This window comes from Orycteropus afer, unplaced genomic scaffold (assembly GCF_000298275.1).
Source record: "Orycteropus afer afer isolate SDZICR_OR568_19922 unplaced genomic scaffold, OryAfe1.0 scaffold00568, whole genome shotgun sequence".
NCBI lineage: Eukaryota > Metazoa > Chordata > Mammalia > Tubulidentata > Orycteropodidae > Orycteropus > Orycteropus afer.
The window spans coordinates 795864-806209 of record NW_006922155.1 but is presented as its reverse complement, the minus strand read 5'-3'; positions in this window follow the sequence as shown (position 1 = coordinate 806209).

Below are 10346 nucleotides of genomic sequence, written 5' to 3'. Positions count from 1 at the left end.
AAACAAAATTTAGAAATTAAAGAACCAGTTAAAATGAAAGTGATGATATAAAGCTATTTAATAGTATTTTTTTTTTAAATCTAAAGTATTTAGAAACACCCTCCTTATTATTTTTTAATAATTTGATCCAGAACTATATCTATATCTATCTATCTATCTGTCTGTCTGTCTATACCCAGATAATATCTCGGGACTAATAACTACATTTTAAATGGCTTTTGATCTCTTATCCCTTCCACTGTCCCTGTCTTTTGCAATTGTTCTAATAGTCACCAAGACCTCCAACCCTATCTTCTCAAATTTAATGCTACAACCAGAATTATCTAGTACCAGAATTCTATAACCAGTTTTCCTAAGAATACAATCAATAGTGCTTAGCATAGCTTACAAAGTCTTTCTGATTCTGATCCAGTTCATTCTAATTCTGCTTATCTCTTTATACAACTCTGCAAATGTACTAATATATCATTTCAAATTCTGCTCTTTTTGTCTGAAATATTCTCATTTCTATATTTCTCCTTGCTACTTTCTTCCTACAAATACTGTGATTTTTAAGACGTATTTTGACACAACTTTCTTAGGATGTATTTTCTATACTTACCTCTGAAGATTGTTTTAACAATCCCCATGTGATCTTATATAGAATGTATTGTTTCCTATAAAATGTAATTTGTCAATTAATATTTGTTTTCCCCTTCTCTTACTAACATATGGAGCATATGAGGGTTAGGATTATAGATAGATAGGTAGATAGATAGATAGATAGATAGATAGATAGATAGATAGATAGATTCTGTTACACCCAAGAAATAAATTCCTGTGTCTTTACATTAAAAAGAAACAAATAAACATTAATGAATGAGTGATTTATACATGCTGTTGTTGTTGTTATGTGCCATGGAGTCAAACCTGACTCATAGAAACCCCTTCTTGAGTTGCCGAGGCAATATCACTATGGAAGTAGATTGCCCAACCTTCTTTCTGAGGAGTGGCTGGTAAGTTTGAACCACCAGACTTCTGGTTAGCAGTCAAGTGCCTTAGGCACTATGCTACCAGAGCTCCTAACTTATACATAGCAAATTTAATTTTAATTAAATCAACAACACATCACTATTACCAATGACTACTGATTTCAGATTAGGAATTCTTCTAAGAGTATTTCTTAAAAAATCTGAAATACAATGATATGCTACACTTCGAAGTTTAGAAAGTATGTATATGTAATATATATATATATATATATATAATGTTTTTTAATAAAAAATGCATAAAGAAAAATCATATAATGCAATGTTATAAAAAGGCAGAACTAATATGTCTGGTTTACTAGTGCTGCTATAACAGAAATATCACAAATGGAGGGCTTTAACAAATAGGAATTTATTTTCTTGAAGTTTAGGAGGCTAGAAGTCCAAATTCAGAGTTGTGGCTCTAACGCCTGGGTGAAGGACCCTCCACCTTGAGAGTCAATTTTGCCTCTTGTTCCCAGCCATTGAGATGGAAGTATCTCCTAACTCAGACATCTGCTGTATGCTGAGGCTGATGAACCCAGGGTTGGCAGATAAAATGGCACAATCCCAAGATCAATAGGCAACACAGCAGGCCACTGCTTCAAGTCCAGGAACTGAAGATGAAGACTTGGCCAATCCCAGGATCCAGTTGTGTCAAGGAATTAGTGACCTTTCTCAATTTTTCTCCTTATGTATGGGAAGCAGGCCATACCCTGAAAACAACTACTCAGCTGCTCACAGCAGATTCCACCATGGAGGTTATTACAGTCTCATCATGGGAATAATTACATCCAGCAGCCTAGCCACTCAAAAATATGGTCCAGCCAAGTTGACACACAATCTTAGCTATCATATAATAATTTCCACTCCAATGCACCTACCCTGCAAGTGTGTACATATTTTTGATAGATTTTAGCACAATGCATTAAAAAAAGATTAAGTTTGCATTTCCACAAGTTTTGTTTGGGTGTGTTCATTTTTCTACTCAAATTAACATTTGTGTTATTACTTTTATTAAAAAAAAAATTAGTGAAAACAGTCATAAAGAAGCAACAATTTCAGAGTTCTAGCAAGATAGCAGAATAGGCAGACAAGCTACAAAGAACCTCTGCAATAAAGCAATGAGAAACCACTTGAAACTGGTACAGAAGATTCTCCTGGAATCCTGAACTGTTATAGCCAAGAAATATATTCTTGTATCTTTACATTAAAAAGAAACAAATAAATAATTAAAGAATAAGTTATTTATACATGTTGTTGTTGTTATGTGCCAGAAGAATAAAGAAGTGGATTAAATACCAACTGGTAAAAGAACCTGAATGAAACAGTGAGTAATGAGACAAATGGAGCAGCAGACTGCCAGCTGTCCTGAGGGCAGAGGCATTTTGAATCTTTCCTGGTAGAAACCTAAGAATTGGCTCTGCTCAGCAAAGATTGAATGGTGAGGAACTACTTTAGTGGCTGTTAATAAGAAAGGAAAACAGCAAAGAAGGAGACAAACAGATCTGTGGACTGCCAGTGGTTGTCCTAAGTGCACAGCCATTTTCAATATTTACAAGTGATGGGCACTGCCATTTTGAATATATGCAAGTGGGGTTCTTATCTGGGCAGTGACCTAAGAATAGGCTCTGCTTGTCCAGGACAGCATGAGCAACTACACTGGAGGGTAAAGACTAGAAAGGGGCAACATTCCCTTTGTTACTCTTATACTCCACACTCTCTTCATGAACAGAGGGGTGGCCACCCCCAGCCTCAACCCACATCCTATATCAGCAGGAATTCCATGAAGGTCTGTGCCCTGACAGAGCCTGGGTGCCATGACCCACACTCACAGTTTTGTTTTTGTTTGTTTGTTTTCAAATTATTCATCTTCTTCTTTCATTCTTTTTAAAATATATTTTGAAAAATTTTCCTCTCATTTATTGCATTTATTTTATTATGATTGTTTGTCTTCGTAGAGTTTGAAGGCTTTTTCCTCTTTTTTTTTTTTTTTTGTATTTTTAATTTTTTGTTTTCTTTGTGCCTAATTGAGTGGGAAACAGCAACCATTCCCACAAAACAAAATCCTATTTGCACCACCTGCAGTCCTACCTCATGAATGAGGGCCACCACATGCTTTTGCACCAACTGATGACCAAAAGGTGGTGGCCAATACCAGCTCAACTCACCTTCAACTGCTCTTTACAAACAGCTAACAGAGATCTGTGCACACACTCATTATCCTATTCACCAGCAGTTTTAGTTTTTTTGTTTGTTTTCCAAATTATTCTTTTTATAATTTGATAAGTGTCTATGTGCTAGCAACTAGCAAACAGAGAAGCACTGTACCCTGCTCACACAAATGCAATGCAACATACTTCCATGGGGTTGGATCTCACTCATAGTGACCCCTCCATAGGTTTTCTGAGGTGGTATATGGATTACCCAACCTTCCTTCCAAGGAGTGGCTGGTGGGTTTAACTGCCAGCCTTCTGGTAAGCAGTCAAATGCCTTAGACACTACGCTACCAGAGTTCCTCATACAGATACATCAAAACAAAATAAAGGAGGAAAAATCTTCCATGAAGCAAACCAACATACAACCACAAATTAAATATAAATAAAATACCACCACAATGTCTTGAAGACAACAGACCATTACAGTCTACACAAAGAAGAGAATTAAAGTAGTAGAAACAAGAGACCATCATAAAAACCCAGACAACATCATGGAGGAAAAAGCAGCATTGGAAATCCTTGATAAGGAATTCAAAGAATTGTATTTGGGTACCTTGGATCGAGAGAAAGATCAAGGAAAACACTGACAAGATTAAGGAAAACACAGACAAAATTAAGGGGGAAAAAAACAGACCAAACTCTAGAACAATTTAGGAAAACAATGTCGGAAATAATTGAAAAAAATAAAAAAAATAAAAAAAAACTAGAAATGATACAAGAACAACAAATAGAAATCCAGAAGACTAATACTAAGATTTCAAAAATAGAAAACACATTGAGTGGATATTGTAGAATTGAATCAATGGGCAACAGAATTAATGAGATTTAAGATAAATAACTCAATACAACTTTCTTAAGAGATCAGTAAGACAGAAGATGAAAACAAAATGAAGAAAATCTAAGATTCATGTGGTACATCATCAAGAAGAATAACCTGCATGTAACTGGAATTCCAGAATAGGAAGAGACAGATAAAACCACAGAGAAAACTGTCAAAGATTGGTTAGAAGAAAATCTCCATAACATGATGGAAGATGAAAGTATATGCATTCAAGTAGTTTAATGAACCCCAAACAGGATAGACCCCAAAAGAAAATCACCAACATATCATCACGAAACTCATCAAAACCAGAGACAAAGAAAGACTCCTGATAGCAGCAGGGGACAGCATAAAGTTACCTACAAAGGGCAACCAGTAAGAATAAGCTCTGGTTTCTCCACAGAAACCATGCAGGTGAGTAGGCAATGGGATAATATATATATATATATAAAACCCTAACAGAAAAATGTGTAACCAAGTATTACATAGCCAGTAAAATTGTCTCTCAAATGTGATGGTAAAATTAGGACATTTCAGATAAGCAGAAATTAAGGAAATTTGTTAAAACGAAACCAACTTTACAAGAGTTATTAAAGAGAGTCTTGTGGACAGAGAATCAACAACTGCAAGCAACAATAGATGATTAATACACATGATGACTTAACCCAGAAACTAACACAGTTATAAGGTAAAGGAAGCTTACAAGACTCTAAAGATGGAAGCAGAGACATCAATTGGTAAATGAGGACAACAACAAACAAAAAAGGAGGGAATAAATACTGTACCTACAGAACTTCTAAATGGTGAGGAATTCAAGAATACTTTGAGATAGAACAGACTATTTCCAACTTGGAAAGAAAATAATAAAACACAGGCTTACCTAAAAGAAAAATTATAAGCTTTCACATCAACATAAAAAAAAGAGGAAAAGCACAAATACTTAGCAAGTACTAAAACAAGAACAATGGAGGTAATAACATAATGTATAAACAAAATGAGCTCACCAAAGAAAAGTATATGGAACAAAGAAATCAGAAATACATTGGAACAAATACATAACAAAGTAACATCAATAAATTCATACTTGTCAATAATTACACAGATTCTAAATGGATTAAATAATCCACTCAAGAGATGGAGAGATGCAGATTGTATGAGAAAACATGACCAATCAATATGTTGTCTTCAAGAGACTCACATTAGAGACAAAGACAAAAATAGACTAAAAACCAAAGGTTGGAAAAAGACATATTAGGTAAGGGGGAAAAAAAAAAAAAATGGCAATATTAATTTCTGATAAAATAGACTTTAAGACAAAAATGACCATAAAAAACAAGGAAGGACATTATATAATGATGAAAGGATCAATTGAACAAGAAGATATAACCATAATAAATATCTACACACCAATGAAAGAGCCCCATAATGCATAAATCAGACTTTAACAGTATTGAAAAGACAAATAGATGACTCCATAGTAAAAATAGGACTTTTTAATACACCACTTTCAATAAAAGGTAGAACAACTGGAAAGAAACTCAGCAAAGATCCAGAAGAAGTAAATGTTATGATCAACCAATTTGACTTTATAGTCATCTACAGAGCACTTTACCCAACAGAAGCAAAATATACACTCTTTTCCAGCACACATAGAACATTCTCCAGGATAGACCATATAACCATATTAGACCATATTAGAAATCAACACTAGGAAGACCAATGGAAAAAAGAGCAATAGAAAAAGAAGAAGAAAAAAAAATTAAAAAATTATTTGAATCAAATAAGAATAAAAATACAACATACCAAAATATTTGTGACATAGCAAAAGAAGTGAGAAGTGATCAGAAGGCAATTTATAGCAATAGATGCACACATCAAAAAAGAAGAAAGCACCAAAATAAACACCATAACCCACCTTTTCCAACAATTAGAAAAAGAGAAGCAAAAAAGAAAAGAAAAGAAAAGAAAAAGCCCTGTAATCATCAGAACAAGAGAAATAATAAAGGTTTGGGCAGAAAATAAATAAAACAGAAAATACAAAGACAATAGAAAAAATCAACAATATTAGAAGTTGGTTCTTTGAAAAGATTAATAAAGCTTACAAACCATTGGCAAACTTAACGAAGGAAAAGAGAAGATGCATATAGCATGAATAAGAAATGTAAAGGGTAATGTCATGATGGAACCAACAGAAATGAAAAGAGTTAATATTAAGATACTATGAAAAATTGTATTCCAACAAATTCGAAAGCCTAGAAGAGATGGACAGATTTCCAGAAACACGCTACTTACCTAAACTAACTCAGACTGAGGTAGAAAATTTGAACAGAGTCATAACAAAAGAAGAAATTTAACAGGTCATAAAAAAAAAAAAAAAACTACAACATGAAAAAGTCCTGGCCAAGACAATTTCACTGGAGAATACTTCCAATCAATCAGAGAAAAGCTGACACCAATCCTACTCAAACTATTCTAGAACATAGACAAGGATAGAACCCTCTCAATTTTGTTTTAGGAAACAAGCATATAGCGGTTACCAAAACCAGGCAAAGACACCACTAGAAAGGAAAATTTCAGATCAATATCTCTCATCAACATAGAGGAAAAAATCTTCAACAAAATCCTAGCCAAAGGATTCTGACAACATATCAAAAAATAATACACTATGACCAAGTGGAATTCTTATAGGTATGCAAGGATGGTTGAATATTAGAAAAACAATCATTATAATCCATCACATAAGTAAAATAAAAGAATTTCATGATTATATCCGTAGATACAGAAAAGGAATTTAATGAAATCCAACACAAATTCCCGATTTTAAGAACTATCAGAAAAATAGGAAGAGAAGGGAAATTCCTAAATATAATAAAAGATATCTATTCAAAACCAATAGCCAACATTATTCTCAGTGGAGCAAGACTGAAACTATTCCCCTTATGAACAGAACAAGACAAAGATGTGCTCTATCTCCACTTCTATTAATCATTTTATTGGAAGTCTTAGCCAGGGCAATAAGGCAAGAAAAGAAAATCGAAGGCATCCAAATTGGTAATGAAGAAGTAATAATGTTATCCCTATTTGCAGATAAGATATACAAGTTCAAGTTGAAGGTGAAGACATTAAAACAAGACCAAAAACTATACCAAACACAATGCCATCCAAGAGCCAAAATATGACCTTGACTATATCCCTCTTTAATTTAGAGACCATCTAATGAATAGATTTGATGCATTGAACACCAATGACTGAAAATCAGAGGAATTGTAGGATGACATCAAGAACTTTATCCATGAAAAGAGCAAAAGATCATTGAAAAGACAAGAGAGGAAGAAAAGATCAAAATGGATGTCAGAAGAGACTCTGAAACTTGCCTTTGAAAGCAACTTGCCATTTAAAGCAAATGGAAGAAATGATAAAAGATCTGAACAAATATCAAAAAGCAACTCGAGAAGACAAAGTCAATTATTATAATATAATGTGCAAAGACTGGAGTTAGAAATCCAAAAGAGAAGAACACAGTCAGCAATTCTCAAGCTAAAAGAACTGAAGAAAAAAAATTAAAACCTCAAGTTGCAATATTGAAAGATTCTATGGGCAAAATATTGAATGATGCAGGAAACATCCAAAGAAGATGGAAGGAATACACAGTCACTGTACTAAAAGAATTGGTTGTTGTTCATCCATTTCAGGAGGTGGCATATGATCAAGAAGCAATGTTACTGAAGGAAGAAATCGAAACTGCACTGAAGAAATTGGCAAGGAACAAGGCTCCAGGAATTAATGGAATACTCATTGATATGATTCAACAAAGGGATGTTGTGCAGGAGTCACTCATTTGTCTATGACAAGATATTTGGAAGACAGTACCTGGCCAACTGACTGGAAAAGATCCATATTTGTACCCATTCAAAAGAAAGGTGATCCCACAGAATACAGAAATTGTTGAACAATATCATTAATATCACATGCAAGTAAAATTTTGCTGAAGATAATTCAAAAAAGGTCGCAGCAGCGTATTGACAGAGAACTTCCAGAGATGCAAATTGGATTCAGAAGAGGACATGGAGTAAGGGATATCATTGCTGATGTCAAATGGATCTTGGCTGAAAGCAAAGAATACCAGAAAGATGCAAAAACATCCAATTGTGTGGATCATAACAAATTATGGATAACTTTGAGAAGAATAGGAGTTCCAGAACATTTCATTGTGTTCATGGGGAACCAGTACATGGGAAGACTGTCATTCAAACAGCACAAGGGGATAATGTATGGTTTCAAATCAGAGTTTTATCTTTTAACTATATTTATTCTATCTATATGCTGAGCAAATAATTCAAGATGGACTATATGAAGAAGAATGTGGCATCAGGATTGGAGGAAGACTCATTAACAACCTGTGATATGCAGATGACACAATTTTGTTTGCTGAATGTGAAGATGATTGAAGCACTTACTAATGAAGATTATAGACTACATTCTGCAATATGGATACACTCAATGTAAAGAAAATAAAAATCTTCACAAGTGGACCAATAAGCAGCATCATGATAGATGGAGAAAAAAGTCGAAGTTGTTAAAGATTTCATATCACTTGTTTCCACAATCAATACAAACGGAAGCACCAGTCGAGAAATCAGATGACATATTGCACTTGCCAAATCTACTGGAAAAAGTTTCTTTTAAGCTTTGAAGGGAAAAGATGTCTCTTTGAAGACTAAGGTGTGCCAAACCCAAACAAAGTCATTTCATATTTCACATTTCAGTCACCTCACATGCATGTGGGAGCTAGACAATGAATAAGGAAAACCAAAGGAGAAATGATGTTTCTGAGTGGTGATGTTGGTGAAGAGTACTGAAAGTACCATAGACTGCTGGAAGAACTAACAAATCTGTTCTGGAGAAAGTGCAGCCAGAATGTCCCTTGGAAGAGAGAATGGCCAGACTTTTTCTCACCTACTTTGGTAATCCTGTAAGAAGGGACCATTCCCTGGAGAAGGATGACATGCTTGGTAAAGTAGAGGGTCAGCAAAAAAAGAAGGCCTTCAACAAGATGGATTGACACAGTGGCTGCAACAATGGACTAAGGTGTAGCAAGGATTATGATGCTGGCACAGCACCAGGTAATGTTTTGTTCTATTTTACATATGGTCGCTGTGAGTCAGAGCCCACTCAATGGTACCTAACAACCACAACAACATTTGCAGATGTTATCTTATACATAGATAACCCAGGAGACTCAGAATGAAAATTACTAGAACTTACTGAAAGATTTAGGATAGTGTCAGGATACAAGATCAACATACAAAAATCAGTTGGATTCCTTTACACCAGCAAAAAGTCTCTGTAAAGGAAATAAGAAAATCAATACCATTTACATAGCTACCAAAAACATAAAATATTTGGAAATATATCTTATTAGGAACCCAAAAGACTGATATAAAGAAAACTACAAAGCACTGTTTTGAGAAATTACAAAAGATCTACATAAACGGAAGAACATATCATTCTCGTGGGTAGGAAGATTGAACATTGTGAAAATGTCAATGCTTCCCAATGCAATCTATATATTCAATCCATTCCTGATTCAGATTCCATCAACATTCTTTAAAAACATGGAAAATCCACTCACTAATTTTACATAGTGGAGCACTGCTGAAAAAGAACAAAGTAAGAGGTCTCACACTCCCAGATGGCAAAACACACTGTACAGCCACAGTTGTCAAAACAGCCTGATATTGATATAATGACAGACACATAGACCAGTGGAACAGAATCAAGAACACAGAAATAGATCCATCCACCTACGGTCAGCTGATCTTTGACAAAGAGCTGAAATCCATTAAATGGGGGAAGACATAGTCTCTTTCACAAATGGTGCTGGAAAAACTGGATATTCACTTGCAGAAAAATGAATCAAGATCCATACCTTACACCATACAGAAAAACTAACTCTGGATGGATCAAAGACTTAATTGTGAAACATAAAACTATAAAGTTCATCAAGGGAAAAATAGGGGCCAATTTAGGGGCCCTAATTTATGGCATAAATAGACTATCAAGAATAACCTATGGTTCATGAACTGCAGAAAATAAAGTAGATGATTGGGACCTTCTAAAAATTAAATTCCTCTGTGTATCAAAAAACTTCTCCCAAAAGCTAACATCCAAACCTATGGAATGGGGGAAAAAATGGCAATAGCATATTGGACAAAGGTCATAGCACTAAAATTTATAGAAATTTCCAACACCTCAACATCAAAAAGACAAACAATCCAATTAAAAAATAGGCAGAAGATA